The sequence below is a fragment of the Amblyomma maculatum genome, chromosome 11 (genome assembly GCF_055883805.1).
Source record: "Amblyomma maculatum isolate TAMU_Amacu chromosome 11, ASM5588380v1, whole genome shotgun sequence".
NCBI classification, from domain to species: Eukaryota; Metazoa; Arthropoda; class Arachnida; order Ixodida; family Ixodidae; genus Amblyomma; species Amblyomma maculatum.
Genome location: NC_139354.1, coordinates 131,504,342 through 131,511,220, shown reverse-complemented (window position 1 = coordinate 131,511,220; position 6,879 = coordinate 131,504,342). Strand labels below are relative to the sequence as shown.

General features: G+C 39.6%; 1 long non-coding RNA gene across 1 annotated transcript; it reads left to right on the top strand.

Moving 5' to 3' along the window:
* The first annotated feature begins 376 nt into the window (after positions 1–376).
* On the top strand, positions 377–4,696 carry LOC146174981 (uncharacterized). Its single transcript, XR_014701737.1, has 3 exons — positions 377–478; positions 1,631–1,767; positions 4,591–4,696. It is a non-coding gene; the product is annotated as an uncharacterized LOC146174981 (long non-coding RNA).
* The last annotated feature ends 2,183 nt before the right edge of the window (positions 4,697–6,879 follow it).

Here is a 6,879-nt window from a genome sequence, read left to right as displayed (position 1 = left end):
GGCCCCGCATACGGTCAGAACTCAAGTTTTCATTACAATGAGGAAAGCAAACACATGATCCATGCAGCGCGCTGTGAAGAAGCGGGCTCGCCACTCCAAGTCTCTGCGTCGCCTCGAATACCAGCCACCCCACAAAACCACCGGAAGAAAAAGAACGAAAGCAAAAGATTGCGAACGCACAGAACCGGGGCTCGCTCGGCATTCCACGCTTCCCGCCTTTCGTCTGAGCAGCGCGGCAGCGCTATAAAAAAACGAACTCCACGATAGTCGCGTAAGCGGACGCCGAGACTGCGGCTTGGCTACGGCACCCATGTGTCGCGTGATTGTTCTCAGAATGGCTGCAAAAATAGAGGCATGCGTCACGTGATTGTGTCACGTGGTCGTGCCCGGAAGACCTGCAAAAAAACTTCTCGGGGAGGCGGCGTTTGGCGACGTCGAGCACGGAAAAAAATACTTCTTTCTGCCAGAAATCTTCAATGTAAGTTACCAAACGTTTTCATTCCTTTATTATGAACCCTTTGCGCATACTCACAGAAAATTTTATGTTTCTGAACTGAGCAGTTTTTAACTTACACGCGTTTACCCATTTTTTAATTTGGTGCACACAGCACGACAAATGTGCTAGGAAGATTTTTCATCGTTTAGCCTTTTTATCACCTAGTTAAGTTCTAAAATGTGATCCCCGATTGTCCGCGGCCTCTTTCCGATCATTTTGCAACAAAGTTCAGATAGTTAAGGCGTTTTTTTGCGGAGTTAATACCAATTATTCAAACGTAAACAACCGTTGGCCTCGCAGCCATAACTGTCAGCTTCAAATTTCGAGAGAGGCCTTGTACTGCGTAAAAGCGATGTAGACGCTATTTTTATCTTCCATCAGATGTGTGCGATCGCTCGCTACGTATTTTTTTTTATTTATAGCGTTTCTTTGCTGAGTTATTTGCAGCTAGAGCCGGTAATTTGAGGTTGATTGGAATAGTCCATAAGCAACGACTTTTGCGCGTAAAATTATACTGTCTTTTAAGCTTTCCTTTCGAGTAAGCACAGATTGTGATATACCATTTTATTCAAGACAGTTCGCAGACTCCAACACATTTGTATCCTCAGTAGGTCAGTGCGTATTGTTTATTTAAGTCCCAACGTTTATTTTTGTATTATTTATTGAAGTCCCAAGGCCCAACGTTTTTTTTTTTTACGGAGGCGTGGGAAGTTATGTTGCTCAAGCTAACAATTGGCTGTGAATTAAGTGATTCGAGCTTTCAAACTTAGTCTTCTGTTTTGTTTAATTTCTAAGAACCTTTAAGCTTCATAGAGAAACAGCATATTTTGAGAAGTGAATTTCAACTATGGAAGTTCTTCGTTTTATTAATGTTTGACATTGCTGACAAGGGTCAGAATTGAAACAGATGATAGGATCGAGTTTTTTGGTAACTTATGGCATGTGATCTAGAGCTGCTAGGAATTCAATTTCTGAGACAGCTTTTCTTTAGGAGTATAGGGAAAGTAATGGTATGTTATGGATTTTGAGAAGCATGGATTTATTGAAGTCTTTCTTTTACTGCGTTTACAGCTCGTTTGACAATAATGCTCGCAGTCCAGCTGATGCAATTGTATCGTCACACTGCTTTTGCAGCAGATTTCATCTGCCATCGAGCGAGTGCTGCCTGAATATGAGGCAGACAGCGTCATGAATCTGTTGAGGCAGTTTAATCTATCAGCCATGGGTGCCCTGCCCTAAAGCATCCTTCCTGCAAAGGAGACATTGAATTGGTAGGTATCACATGGTGATGTTTTTTGCATTCATGTGTTTGCTTTATAATTGTAAAATTTTTACTGGTTCATGCTCTCTTGCATTTATTGTTTTCTTTTGAGAGTATAAAGGGTGGATGTGTAACAGGCTTCATTAAAGCAAAGCTTGAAACCAGCTCGGTGTTGTTATACGATTCTTGCTGTGTTTTTAGCGCAAGACTGACATGTTGGTGAATCTTGCTCATAGTCTGCACTAAATAAAAATTTTCATGGCCTCTTCAGAGCTTTAAAACAGGAGATATACTTAGTTGTTTTATTGCAGTAGTACCTACTATTTCTAGTTGAGGCAAAATTGAGTAAACCTGTGTTTTAATAGCTCAGTGACAAACATGGCTTCATAATATAACTTACTGCACTGTGCATATGTGTGCATGTTCATGCTGACATTCAGTTACTGTTTATTTAGACTGCCTCAGCATATGTACACATACAGTGAGCTTCACTTGCACAAAGTTCAAGGAACCTTATAAAAAGTTTGTTAAAATGAAAGCTCATTGGACTGAAATAAATGCGTGGAAGATGGTTTCCATTAGCTTCAAGAAATATAGGTCGTTCAAATCTTATCTGAGCCCAATTATTTGTCACTGCGCTCATTTGCAAGTGAAGAATGCGTAACCTTTTGCAGCACTTTTGAAAGGACTACAGTGGTTTTGAACTCAATTATTGTGCAAGCTCCTGAGAATCTTGCCTATCACAACGGCCTGCTGAGGAGAAAAGGCTTTCATTTTCTCCAAGTAGATCATGGTTAAACAAAATGCACGCATTCGCAATTCTTGGAGCTAAAGGGCCTAGTAGGGCTGAAGATCTGGCTTTGACTGGCTATGACTGTACAGCTAATTAAGCGTGCAAAGACAGCTATGGATTCATCTGGTTACAAGCTAGTTTAGACAGCCAATTCACTTTAAAGCTAAATAACGGCCACTTCACGCGATAATGAAGAGTGGTTCTTAACATAAAAATATGCTACAAAGAGTGCAAACTGTGCTTTGTTAAGTGCTCAGTATGACGTTGAAGACACAGGATAGCACCTCGTAAAATGTTCGTTGAACTGAAATGAGCAATAACTGAAGTTTGTTAAAATGAAGGGCGTTTGCATAGTGTTCAATAGAGCTTCAGTGGGGGGATTTAATAAAGTTCGTACAACTGAATACTTCGTCAAAGTGACGTTCGTTCAAGTGGTATTCTGTATTGTGACTAAACGAGAACATTTACTTTGCTCAAAGCAACATATACACAAATATTTACTTTCTTGTTAGCCACCAAGATTTGCAATTAACTTCCGAACTCATTTTATTCACAACCTAAATAAATGCATCGTTAACCCTAGAGCTAAATAGTTACTAGCAATAACAAAATTAAGTAATATTTTGACATTTATTTGTTTGGAGAACATTTTTGTTTAATTGTTTTGTGTGTTTTTGAGTTCTGCAAACATGAGGGGGCTTGTTACAGAAGGGGTGGGCTGCAAGACGAAGGATAGTATGAGTGTGGCGGCCCTTTTATGTTTATCAAATAATAATGCATCCTAACATGTAAAACGAATGCCTTTACAGCCTGCTAAAAATGTTCTTTTTAAATTGCATGTTTGGGTTCTGCCTGGATAATCATAGATGGCAAAGAGAGATCTTTCTGCCATGGGGTGTGAACTGTATTTTGTGCAGAAAGCCAGAGGCTGTCGAACATGTGTTTATAGATTGTTGTGATTGGGATTTTTGGGGTCAATATCCTACAGTGAACTTTGCTCAAAGATGTCCCTTTATACCCCCATGGAATTTGGTTCTCAGGTGCTGAAAATTACAACAGTGTTCTGTAAGGTATGATAATGCTATTAAGCTTGCATAGCGCATGGAAGCGCCGAATGGCTGTTCGCCATGCTGATCTTTATTATCAGACCTATCCAAGAGTATAATGAGGGTTTTGTCCAACAGATGATGTTTTGAAAGCTCAGCCATGTGTACCTGTGTTTATCAATGTATCTGAAAAAGTGATCAGTTTGAATGTGGTAGTTAGAGGTATTGTATCTAAACTAGCTCTCGGCCAGCCTGTAGTATTTGAGAAAAAGCAACAGTGACAAGAAGGGTGTTTTGCTAGAGATTTTAAGGCTCTTAAATCTGTGCAGCTCTGCTTTAGTACATGCATTGTCTCCTGTACATGGCTAGTTAAATGATTTCTGTTCATTTTATTACAAAAAGTCATTCTAAATCTTTAGATAAGCTTGCTCACCTCTATTGTTTGTTTGCATTGTGTTCACGCCTGCTATAGCTGGAAATGATGCAGTATTAGTTAAAAGTAAATAAATAAAAGGAGCAGCAACTACATTTCCTTCGTCCGCACATTTTTAAGAGAAACGTACATGGGCTCATTAGATTTTAGTGTTTTTTGCAACTGTGTTTGATAGTGAAAGATCTTCCTGTCATTGCATAGAAATCTTTCAGAAACTTCTGAAATAGTTTGATACCTGGTGGTGTGGAGGTTGACTTCCCAGACAGTAATGTATTTCTATAGTACCGTATGCATGCACAATAGATAAACGTAACCTCTTGCATATATCACTGAATCTTCCACTCTAGAAGAGAATTTTGTGCACAAGCATTTTACTGTAGTTTACCTCTGTGGAGCATTGTATTTCTAATTCTGGGCTTCACCTTTTATGCTGTTACTCAGCAACATATGAAGTATTCCTTGTTTGTTTCTGTTACTTGTGCATTTGACTTTTCCTTTTTTTATTATTCAAAAGAACTTTCTTCCTGCTGTTCTGACTAGTGTTCTCGTATGCATGTGCAGTCCTCTTGATGCTTCATTGGGCCATATCTGGAGACTCCCTGTTGCCGTGGTCTGTGCCGACAAGTAAAAACTAGGCAACCTGACTTCCGAGACAAGTAGCAATGGGACATAGCTGCGTGGTTTCTTCAGCATCCATGTGGATTTCTTATAAAAGACAGGTATTTCTCCTAAATTTGACTTTCATATGTGATCAAGGTTTTACCTTGGTGACAAGCTCTTGAAGGAAAGGATGGACATGAATGGCACTTTCTTAATTTCTTACTCTCGGGAATACACTATTACGATTTGTTAACTGCATATGTAGCAAAAATTATGTTTGACTGCATATTTCAGCAGTAGGCTGCATGATGTTTTAAGGATGAAATAATTTAGCTCCTATTGTCGGTAGCCTACAATTGACGAGCCAAAGCGGGCAATGCTAGGTGCCAAAAAGTGATTATGCGGGGGCCGGGTGGGTTTTAATGAGACAAGCTTTCCACATTTTAAGCCTTTGTACAGGGCCGTGCCTCCCAGAATGTGTCTGGGACACATGCAAGTCTTGTATCCTCAAAAGGACCTCATCTAAATTTAAACAAAAGTAGCGCCAACCTATTTTGAGTACTACCAGTTCAGCAGTACGCTGAAAATTAAAGCAAAAAGGCATTCATGTCCTGTGCGATGTCAGTGCACGTTAAAGAGCCCCAGCTCGTCAAACGCTCTGAAGTCCTCCTCTACGGCATCTCTCATAGCCTGAGTTGCTTTGGGATGTTAAACCACATAAACCAAACCAGTCATTTTTTACCACCCCATCTGACTTGTCTTTCCACGTATCACCAAAAGATAGTGCCTACATAAGACTTGCCACTATTCCTGAAATTACCTGGATTATTATGTATTTATCTATTTTATGATTATGTAATTTTCCTCAGTGGAGCATTGCGTTTCCAATTATGGGCTTCTCTTTTCATGCTGTCACTCAGCAAACATCTGAAATACTCCTCCTATGTTTCTTTTACTTGTGCATTTGACTTTTCCTTTATTATTCATAAAATCCTTCTTCCTGCTGTTCTGACTAGTGTTCTCATATGTTCATGCTGTCCTCTTGTTGCTTCATTCGACCATATCTGGAGACTCCCTGTTGCCGTGGTCTGTGCCGACAAGTAACAAGGCAACATGACTTCCCGGACAAGTAGCAGTGGGACGTAGCAGCATAGTTTCTTCAGCATCCATGTGGACTTCTTATAGAAGAAAGGTATTCTAAATTTTGCTTTTATATGTGATAAAGATTTTACCTTGGCGACAATCTCTTGAAAGGAAAAGATGTGCATGAGTGGCACTTTCTTATTTTCTTACTCTCTGGGAATACACTATTGAGACTTGTTACCTGCATATGTAGCAAAAAGTACGTGTGACTGCATATTGTAGGGTAACTATAATATACTTCATCATTCCCTATTATTGCTCTTGTATTCACCTAGGTGCTTGGTGTAGCTGGTCTCCTTCAGTAATTAGGTGTGTGTGTTATCTTGCTATGGCAAACATAGGCATCACTCAGGAAAAATAGGAGCAAACAGGCATAGTGGCATCACTTGCTGGTAGCATGCACCAAAATGTATGTATACATACTGATACGTTGCCTCTCAACATGTGTATTTGCTTGATGCAGCAAATGGCAGAGAGAATTTACTATAGATTAACGCTCTGATGACCAAGCATACTGGTGTGTAAATTTCACTCCTTTGTTTCCTGGGCCCCTATTGTGATAAACTAATGTGAATGATATAGAGGATCAAAAGAAATACAACCAAATACAGCAATAGTCTCTATCTCCTGGGGGTGTTTTGCAGGTACTAGTTTGTACAGAAAGCGGTTGGAAACCAGTTAGCATATTTTGAGGAAAAAGAGGCATCTGAGTGAAGAGAGATGTGTGTGATGCTAGCACAAAGTGTGTGAAATTGGCAGAAAAATCTTGAGCATGCATATTTCTTTTCTAGGTGACACCATGATAACTTTTGATATGGCTGCTACATCAAACACACAATGTCGTTGTCATCGGAAACCAAGTGTTTCTGTGTCAAGCGTTTGTGCAACAAATGAAGGTATGAATTTGCGTCTGTTTCTTTCACCACTCTCACTTTTCACGAAATATTACACACATATGAACAGTGAGTAAAATACACCTTATTATTGGACACTTGAAATGTAGTTAGCATAACACAAGATATTAATACTTTGTATGAACATGATTCTTTAAAATAACGGTAGCCAATTATCGGAACACAGTCATTACAGTGTCCATATACGCTATCA